The 9,850-nt window shown below is 48.3% G+C and overlaps 1 protein-coding gene across 6 annotated transcripts in view; it reads right to left on the bottom strand.

The window, feature by feature from the left end:
• The window catches only part of meis2a (Meis homeobox 2a), a 100,710-nt gene that overhangs the window by 50,034 nt on the left and 40,826 nt on the right, over nucleotides 1-9,850 (bottom strand). The gene's annotated exons all lie outside the window — the stretch shown is intronic.

The following is a 9,850-nucleotide window of genomic DNA, read 5'->3' as shown; positions in this document are numbered from 1 at the left end:
AGGGGGGGGGGTACTGATAATGCTGAACCACCTGGGATTGATAAGCAAACTGTGTGTGTGTGTGTGTGTGTGTGTGTGTGTGTGTGTGTGTGTGTGTGTGTGTGTGTGTGTGTGTGTGTGTGTGTGTGTGTGTGTGTTTTGTGACAGTGTGTGAGATGACCCCTGGTCAGGGAGTCCTGTAACAGGAGCTCACCTCCGGTTCTGCGAGCCCTTCTCTCGCTGCGCTAAACAGCCACCTGAAGACAGGATTAGCCATTGTGACGCGGCCCCAGAGGTAACCGAGATACACCTCCGGGGACAGACATGAAACGCACACTGTCACGTGTTGCAGGGACGCGGCCAGGTGAGGAGAGGTAGAGAGAGGTTGGAACAGAGCGAGAGAGAGAGAGAGAGAGGGGTGAAAAGGCTGGGGAGGAGGAGAAGACAAGGAGGAGACAGGTGCAAACAGGACACCTATAAGAGGATACAGTTGTAATGTAGAGCCGCGCCGAGGTGACGGTGTCGCCGCTCTTTGCTGTCGTCTAGTGAAAACAACAGCACAGCCCAGGACCCCAACTGCTGCTTTGGGGTGGCCGAGATTTGTGCCTGTATGGAAATTAATGCCTGCTTGCAGCAGGTTGAGGATTCACCCCACTGACACTGTGTATATTTGTGCATGTGTTTGCGAGTGTTTGTGTGTGCGCTCGTGCGCGTGTAGCCCTGCACGTTGGCACACATGAGTGCGCGTGCTGTACTGTGACGAATGAGCGGCACTTAATTTGCGACTGATTATGCGGGCTGCGGGTCCCCTAAACCCCTTTGAACTTGTAATTGCCGCTGTTTTCAATAATGAACATTAAGAGGGATTCAGAAATGTGTGGCTAATTGCAGGTTTGCCCCCTGCTTCTTATTTATTTTTAATTCTCCATTTTTCCTCCGTCTTCGCGCGCGGCATGAGGAGGCGGAGCCGAAGGAGTTGTGGTGAGTGGAGGAGGAGAGCCCGAGAGGGAGGCTGACGGTTTGGAGGCAGCATGCGCGGCAGTCGTCGCGCATGCTCCCCCTTTATCTAAATAATTGTACAAGCTGGTTTATGGGGTTTAGAGAGGCGCTTTTTGTGTGAGTCGCTGTAGCCCCGGGGATATACGGGGACTGGCTTTCCCCTCGATCAATATTCACACAGATTCACATCTGGAGCCAAGGCCTGCTCTGCTTAGATTTGGATTTATTTCTTTATTTCTTTTTGATTTCTTTTTTTCCTTATTTTTCTACAGTTCCCTTCTTACCCTTTTTTTCTATTTCTTATCAATGAGCGGTGCAAGCTTCTTTTTTTTTCTTCATACAAGCGGCTGCTCTCTATCGGAGACGCTCGTCTGTAGCACCTCCCTACACGATCTTAGAAGATGTTGGCCGCCAAAGAAATCCAGAGCTCTGTAGTTGAACTGGGTCTGCTGGCCTGTATGAATAACAGACACAGATAGTACAACACATGGTGCAATTCATGTGAGGCAGTGCTATTCATAGAAGTGCATTGTGGGTAAATTCTGGAGGTGAAGGCTCGGAGGGTCCACTGAGGCCATTGAGTCGGGGGAAGGATACACGCAACAAATTGACCTGCTCTGCTTCACTCTTTGATGTGGACCGCTGCACTCCTAGAGAGAGAGAGTTGTCCATATGCCCAGGAAGGGAAGATGAGAGAATATATTGATGAAAACAAGTAGAGAGGACAAAAGCGAGGAGAGTGAGGTGAGAACAAGAGACATGTATCTCCCAGTTATAAGGACCCTGCTGTGAAGGGATCCCACCGCCTTGCCCCCGGACTAAGCACTGAGTCAAACAAAAGCATACGTTTGAGAGGAGCTGAACAAAATGGCAAGAGTGGGATTTGGTACAGTCAGGGTCCCATGATGACAAGCCAAAATGTTGAAGCACGGGCCCTGTTTTTGATTTCTGGTCCATGCTTCGATCCCTCACAACCTTTTTCCCTTTTACTTCCTCCTCCCTCCTTTTATCTTGGTTTGCTGCTTCCAAGCTTATGCTGTTGTCTCCCCCCCCCCTCCCCCGCACCTTCACTCTCTGGGTGTGAGTGAGATGAATATCAAACCAGGAATAGAGCAGCTTGGAGGCCTGCAGCAGCAGAATCTCATTGGCCTCCATGGTCACCAGGATGCAGCAGCCACTGCTCCTCTACATCATAGCCTATGGGGGGGGGGGGGGGGGGGCACGCGCGCATCTGAAATCCAAATCCCCTCCTGTAATACATTTTGTTTTGAGTAAGATAACCTCAAAAGTGCAGAAACAGGGGAATGCCGAGGAATCAGCTGCCGTCGTAATAATCCTGTTTTTTCCACTGGGGGCGAGTGCAGTATCCTAGACAGGCTATCTATCTACTCCCTTGGCACACATGACATCATCGAGCCCCATTTCCCCAAGTGTCAGCAAAGCCTGGTCCAGGCCAATGGATCGATGTTATGGCTACAGTAGAAGGCTACAGTAGTCGTGGGTTGGGTTGGGCTGGGTTGGGAGGGGGGGGGGGGTTAGTTAGGGTGGCTGGCTGCTGTGTTCTCACTGGAGCATTGGACCCTAAAGAAGTCTCCACAGCTGTGTGTGTGTCCCTGGCGAAAGTCTCTCCACGTGCAGTTGTGAGTTTATAAATCTGACTGCCCTTCTCTGTTTGCCTTCCGCTCCGGTCAGGGCATGTGCAGTCACCTCTACAAGGGGCCGCTTGGCCTCACGCTGGGCTCCTGCAGCCTCCGTGAGGAGACGCTCTCAACTAACTGTGTTCCTCTAAATCACGGGTTTTCAACCCTTTTCATATAAGGTCCATTATTTATGCAGCATTTGCTCCACGGACCACCATTTGAGCCTCTCAGACCCAAAATGTACAATATTTTGTTATGGTTGGAAGATCTTGTCCACAATTTCATGCTGTATTGATGTTGGTACCATAGGAGAGATAACAGGCAAACTTTGATTTAAAAAAACCTGATTATTTTACATGATCTAATTGTGTAGATTTCTTGTACTGCAGATGTTTAACAATAATTTAACTCTTGAGAGTGTAAAATGAAAGCAAATGGACCCATAAGGCTCCATTTGGTTTCACTTTCACATTTGGTTTCACTTCACGCTCTCAAGAGTTACCAACAGTTAATGATGGAGAGTTACCGACTCTCCATCATTTAGCTGAGGACACCTGGAACCACTGCTCTACATACAGTATATGGTGCTTATTGCACATATTTTGAGTTGTTGTTGTTGTAGTCTTATTGGAGAACATGTTGGTTGCCTTTTTTTTTTGCTTTTTGGCAAGCGCTGTGGAGTTTCACGTGGCTTAATCACCTCCAAACAGTGTGTGAACGTGTTGTAAACAGCCCCTTAGCGAAAGCACTCATTTCTGCTACTTCATTAAACAACCTGCGTTGAACAGCAGGCATGGAAATTAACAGGGAGGGAGGGGAGATGGGAGGGTTCCAGCACCAGGGGGAGGAGAGAGGTGGTTAATAAAAACAGGTATCCCTGCATTCCCATAATACATTGCTGATCTCTGGGATAAACAAAAGCTTCGTGGAAATGAATAACTATAGAAACAACGAGAATCAGCTCAAAGGATTGATGAATTCAGATGAGTTCCTTTGAATTTTTCTCTTCAGTGCCTTGCATATCCACGTGCACATGTGCACACACATACAGTGCTGTATATAAACTGTAATGCACGCAGGCAAAATGTGGCATGCTTTATAATGTCAATGAATGCCACACAGGGTTGGCCCGGCTTTGAAGTGGGACTATGACTGATCTGGATTAGGGGGCAAAGTGTAAAGGTCTGATGGCGGAGCATGAAACGACTCACGGCCATTACATTCTAATGCTTTGCTAAACCGCTAGAACAGTTAGCGTCCATGCCAAGGAGCACTGTAAATACGGCTTTGTCAATCACAGGGCATGCGATACACTAACACCAGTGGGAATTACTGTAGAAGGATTCTAGTGTGAGACGCCAAAGGTTGATGTTGCTTGTCGTATAAGTATACAGCCGGCAAGAGAAGTGGGAGTTACTGGATCCTGCCTTCTAAACTTTCAGCCCTGTGTTTTTTTCCCCCTTTCTCTTTTCTATTCTCCTCATCTATGAAAAACCCTATTGTTGTTAATGCAAAGGTGATTATGCGTAAGCCCACGAGGGAAAGTCAAAGAACATAACTCGGGCATTTATTTCTTAAGCACCTTTGGTTGTGTCGTTTTATTTTTCCATCCGTTTCTGTCACCTCTCCCGAGCTCTTTCTACGGGATCCATCCACGCTGTGGCAGCCCCAATGAGGTTGCCAGGCTGGGGACGAACAGATGGCAGACTAAGGTGACTTGTGTCTCTATTTTCCAGGGTCGCTGAGCAGCCAGAACTACAACACAGCATCAGACAATAGCACAGCACTAGACCCCAACACCCCCCCATGACTTCACTCACAGCCAAGCTAAATATCAACGGCTCTCAAAATGTATTGTCATTACATTAACTTCTGTTTTGTAAACACCCGACATGCACACGCAAAGCAATAAGTATTAAAAAAAAAAGAAAAAAGAGAGAAACAAACGAAGGTGTGGAATTTTCTCTCTCACACACACACACACACACACACACACACACACACACACACACACACACTTGGGCAGTGGCAGTGAACCGAACTGTCGCCTGGGTTGCCACGGGTGACTGGAGAGCTGACTTCTGGGCTCCGAGGCAAACGAGCACATGACAGATTAGTGTGTGGGCCTCCTCCAGACCTCCACCTCTGTGACCCTTAGGAGAGCCCCCACCCCTTCCCTCTTTACTCCTCCTAACCCCCTGCTTTTACCCCTGAACCCCCTCTGCCTTTCCACACTCTTACACTCCTCCCTCTCCTTATCCAACCTCACAAAACAACCTATAAGGAAGGACCCTCGTCAGCCAGAAGCACCGCTGAGACTCGCCGTCGTGTTTTCCTTCACAATAAAGCAAAATGTCCTGAAATTATAACCTTGCGTTCTGTAACGGTACAGTTTTGACAGTTTTTTAACGGGAGTGTGAGTTAACCTAAATCTGAGAACCTTAACAGAGTAATTACACTATATCACAGAGCAAGAAGAGCCAACTAAACAAAGTGTGGTTAAAATATATAATAAAATCCTCATATCCAACGCGTACCGGAAAAATAATGTAGGCGGCGGCAAATATGGAATAAACAGCACTCAGCGGTTGTGTAAAAGGAGGAAGACGTTGTGTATTTCAAAACTGTTTGCAGATGTGTGTCTCCACCAGTTAAATGCTGCTTGTACTGGGAACAACACATGTGGATTAGAAGGACCGGAGGAGCTTAAACAAAACTGGGGATACTACAGGGCTATATGTTTAGTCTACTCAAACAACATGCCCTCTCTTTTGGAGGGATGGACTTGTGCACTTGTTTATCGTATGGGACAAACATCCGTTGCCAGGGTTTGGCCTAGCCCGGCAGCACCCATGTCTTGTGAATGACCCCAGCCGGCTCTTTTTATGTGTTTCTATAAAAGGGCGGTCGAGGGAGCAGCTCTCATTGCAGGGCTCGACCTGACGATGACACCCTGTTGTCATGGAGACTAATGCTATGTTGGACCGAGATTGGAGGTTGTGTTGGGGTGGGGTGGGGTGGGGGGGGGGGGGGGAACCACTGTCCCCAGCGTATTCTAAACTAATGATGTTTGTGACACAATGAATGCACTCGCATCCTCACAAAGTGTGACGTGTGGTGTCTCTGTCATTAACCCCTGAATTAACAGGGTTCATATGGCCACTGCGGCATCCATTCTGTATCGTTGCCAAGTGTTACTATTGACGGGGATGTTTGTGCAACCAATTTAGCTCTACTTGCAATGATTTTCAATGGGCAACGTACGGGCATTCCTATCCCTGCTGAATGAGATGTTCACATTACCCATGAGTAACTCCCTACACTCTGGCTTAACTGAAAATAGTCAACAGCCACGGTCAACGGTCAGTTATGCTCTTCAACATAAATGGCAATGGCATGCTTATCCTAATACCTAAACGTATAAAGAGTGAAACAGTTATAAGGCTTGGTTCCAAGGTCCGAGGACCTCCAAAATGGATGGGGGATATATCACTTCCCTTTCAGGGAGCCCAGGGGAGCAATACACCTGGATTAGCAGCTTAACAGCATTTCCCCAAACACCCAGGCCAAAGGCTGGCCCAGCACACAACCTGAGATGCTTGATGCCTGAGAGTGCTACCTACTTACTGATCTGACTGACCCCCCCCCCCCCCCCCCCCCCCACACACACACACACACACGTGCACAAACTCTCTTTGGAGCTGGCTTGCTCCTGAGGTCCCCCTATTTATTTTCATAGGTGTTTGAGGGTTTACACTAGTCAAAAGACAAGGCCAGGGCCAGGAGTGGTATCTTTGTATCTGAGTGCTTCCTGTTTTCATTGCAGGGCCGACCCTTGTCTTTACAGGGCCAAGCGAGGGCTAGCGGGGGGGAGGCTGCGAAGGAAGAGCAGGGGAGGAGGAGGGGGGGTGGGGGCGCGCCAAAAGGCTAATTGAGAGATCTCTGAGTTTGTCTTTGCCAATGAAAGGGCATCACCTTTTAACTACAATAAGAAAACCCCTCACACCATCTCTTTGTCTGTCTCTGTCTTGTCTATCTTTTTCAGCCAGCACAACCCTCTTTTCTACTCTTATCTAATGCTCCGTCTATCTATCCGTGTGCGCCTCTCTCTCCCTCTCCCTCTCTCCCTCTCCCTCTCTCCCTCTCTCCCTCTCTCCCTCTCTCTCTCTCTCTCTCTCTCTCTCTCCCTCTGTCCCTCTCCATTCTATGCCTCCCTCACTTTTGAAGTGCAGTAGAACATGTTACCCCTAACAGAGAAGTTTACCTTTCTGATAACATAATCTCCCTGTAGTATTGAAAAGCTTATACCAACAGTCTGGGATTTCCCTTCCCCTAATGTGACTGGAAGACATCCAGAAACTCATGGAAAGGGAGGGCGAGTCACAGAACAGATTGAGAGAGAGGGAGAGAGAGTGGGGCGGATAGACGGGGACAGAGGGCATGGAAAGAGGGTGGGTGGTGGTAGATGCTCTCTGACCCTGCTCTGCCAGCGAACACCAGCTGATCTGTCCAGCCGTTTGCCAATTACATTTGGGGCATTTAAGGTTGCAAACCCGCATGCTCCCTGATGCAAGTGGGTATAGGCTCCACATGAATGGAGCCAGGCTTATCGCAGTGCCTTCGTAGATTTAATGTGTATTCATTACATATTATGTGATCTCCTTTTAGTTCACAAGACAGTGCGGTCCTCCAGGATGACAGAATGTTGGCCGGCAGGGTCGGTCGCGGGGGATCATTGGGCCGAGGGCAAGTGCCAATTGAGATGAGGCTATTTTCCATACGTGATTGTTATGAAGAAAGCCATCCTGCTATTTCTCCCAGGAGAGTGTGAGGTCAGGGTGAGCCCAGGGGAGGTGGGAGGGAAGAGGGGGGGGGGGGGGGGGGGGGGGTTGCACGATTTTGTTATACTGAATCCAAAAGCCAACAATCGCTACTGTTGGCCTGTGTTGTTTTTCTGTGTGTGAAAGTGGGGCAGGGGGGTCCCCAGCTTTTGAGCCTTTCAGAATAGGTGACAATGGCTGGATGTTGAGAACATATGTAGAGAGACCCCTGTGGTTCATGGAAGAGGAGCTCCATGCTGGCCCCCGCCGTTTGAGAGAAATACAAGGCCGCTCTTTTCACTCCTCACCCCTCAGTTAATGAATGCATGAAGGGTAGAATGCCACTATAGGGCCTTTCAGGGGCCAAAGTCCCCACCAATTCACCCTTGCACAAATGCATCCAGCAATGGAAAATACAAAATTGCTTAACAAATTAAAATAAAGGAGAATGGCTAATGGCCGTGCGTACGTGTGTGCGTACGTGTGTGCGTGCGTGTGCGCGTGTGTAGGAGAGGGAAAGAGAGTGTGCATCTATGCCTGGGTGGGGGTATTGGATAGAGAGAATTGAAGGGGGATAATTCAATTAGTCGTCTTCCTCAGTAGAGAAATGAATGCAGGTTAGAAGGACGGGATTATTACTTGTACAAGACTGGCCAGGGCTTTTCACAAAAGAGACAAAGATTAGAGGGAACATCTACGAGCCGGAGAGGTGATAAAGAGCTCTAGTATTTTCTGAATTAACCAACGCCATTTAAAATCTCCCCTGTGCCCAACTTATTGCATCCGCCACTCCACACTCTCACACACACACACACACACACGCGCGCGCGCGCACATGCACGGCACATGCACGGCATACCCACGCACACACGCACATTTTTCTCTTTTCGAGCCTTTCAATTGAATTTTAAAACAAAACACTTCCAAAAGCTCCCTGTGTGCGTCACCGCTCTCTCTCTCTTTGGAGCAGCAGAGAGCTAGAGCCATGCGTGCGAGGGGTTGGGTGAGGGACAGGAATTCCTCGAGTCACCAGCAAAGATGCCTAATGAACACCCAGCGAAGCACGAGGCTCCTATGAACATAGAAGATAGAAGTGTGTTGATGTGTTTTCATACCGGTACTAGTAGGTGTACAACGAGAGTAAACCAAGTCGGGTCACTTAAAGGAGGCATCTGTTTCCTCCTTTCCTTGCCCATTATTTTTCTCCTCTTTACACATAAACCACACAGTCTAATCCAAGCTCAGGGTAGAGGGGAAAAAAGAACTAGAAAGAAGAAGAGGAAGACGAAGAAAAAAAAGAATCTTTCTTTGAAAAAGAAGAGAGAAAAAAGTTTTTTTTTTGTTTCTCTCTAAGACTGCCTCCCTCCACCTCTGAACGAGGGCCTGTTTTGCAAGGTTTGGCAAGAGATTGAGAAAGAGAGAGAGAGTGAGAGAAATCTCCAGCCAGGGAGAGATGGAGCTGTGAACAGCTGTGAAGTCATTTTGATAATGATGAGGATAATAAGCGTGCGGCCCAGCGCAGTGGAGCTGCTAAGGCCTGCAAAGGCTCAGGGCTTTGCTGTTGCAGCTTCACTGCTTCTGAATAGATAAAAGTGATTAAAGCACTCCTGATTATCCCTGACCAATATGTAATGGATTTACAGCCCTCGCAATTAGGCCGTATTTGCTGGCCACTCATTACTTGGGCTTTGGGGTTAGGTAATCAGGGTACGGGGGGCTTTTGGGCCAGGGAGCAGCCACTGCGATGGAGTGGGGGGCTGCACTTGGGGCACCTGACCCGCTTAAGAAAGTGGATCATCCCCGAGGCTAAAGCCTGATTTGTACTTGGTTGTGCATCGTGTCGCTCGTGGAAAATAGCCGACATACAAGCTCACAATGTGTCACACTACAACGCCTTGGGAGCTTCCACATCTATTCTTTTTGAAGCAGCGCGCAACTAAGTATACAATTTACAATTACAATTCAGGCATTTAGCAGAAGCTCTTAATCCAAAGCCACTTACAGTAAGCAACAACAACACATGGTAATACATCAAATACAAGCTAAAGAACCTAACATCCGTCTATAACAATAGAATATCTATAATACAGTATATAAAATATATAAAAAGTATAAATCAGGCATACAAACATACAAATGCACACTCTCTTTTTCTGTCTCGCTCTACCTCTACCTCTCCACCCCTCCCCTCCCCCCTGTGTCACCCCTCCTTCCCTGGGACAGGCCTGGCAGACACGTGCTCAGACAGCAGCTTGTGTGTCCTGGCCTGGCCACCTCCTTCTGAAACCTGACCCGCCCGGCAAAATCAATACAGCCCAATGTTCTGATAATGTCCTGACATTAGAGAGGGTGGAGGGTACATGTCCCCCATCCCCCTCTGCTTTGTAAGACAGATATTGGTGCACGTGTCGT

Source organism: Protomyctophum parallelum (genome assembly GCF_964188405.1).
Source record: "Protomyctophum parallelum genome assembly, chromosome: 20".
NCBI lineage: Eukaryota > Metazoa > Chordata > Actinopteri > Myctophiformes > Myctophidae > Protomyctophum > Protomyctophum parallelum.
The sequence above is the reverse complement of the archived record's forward strand: the minus strand, read 5'-3'. Positions and strand labels throughout refer to the sequence as shown.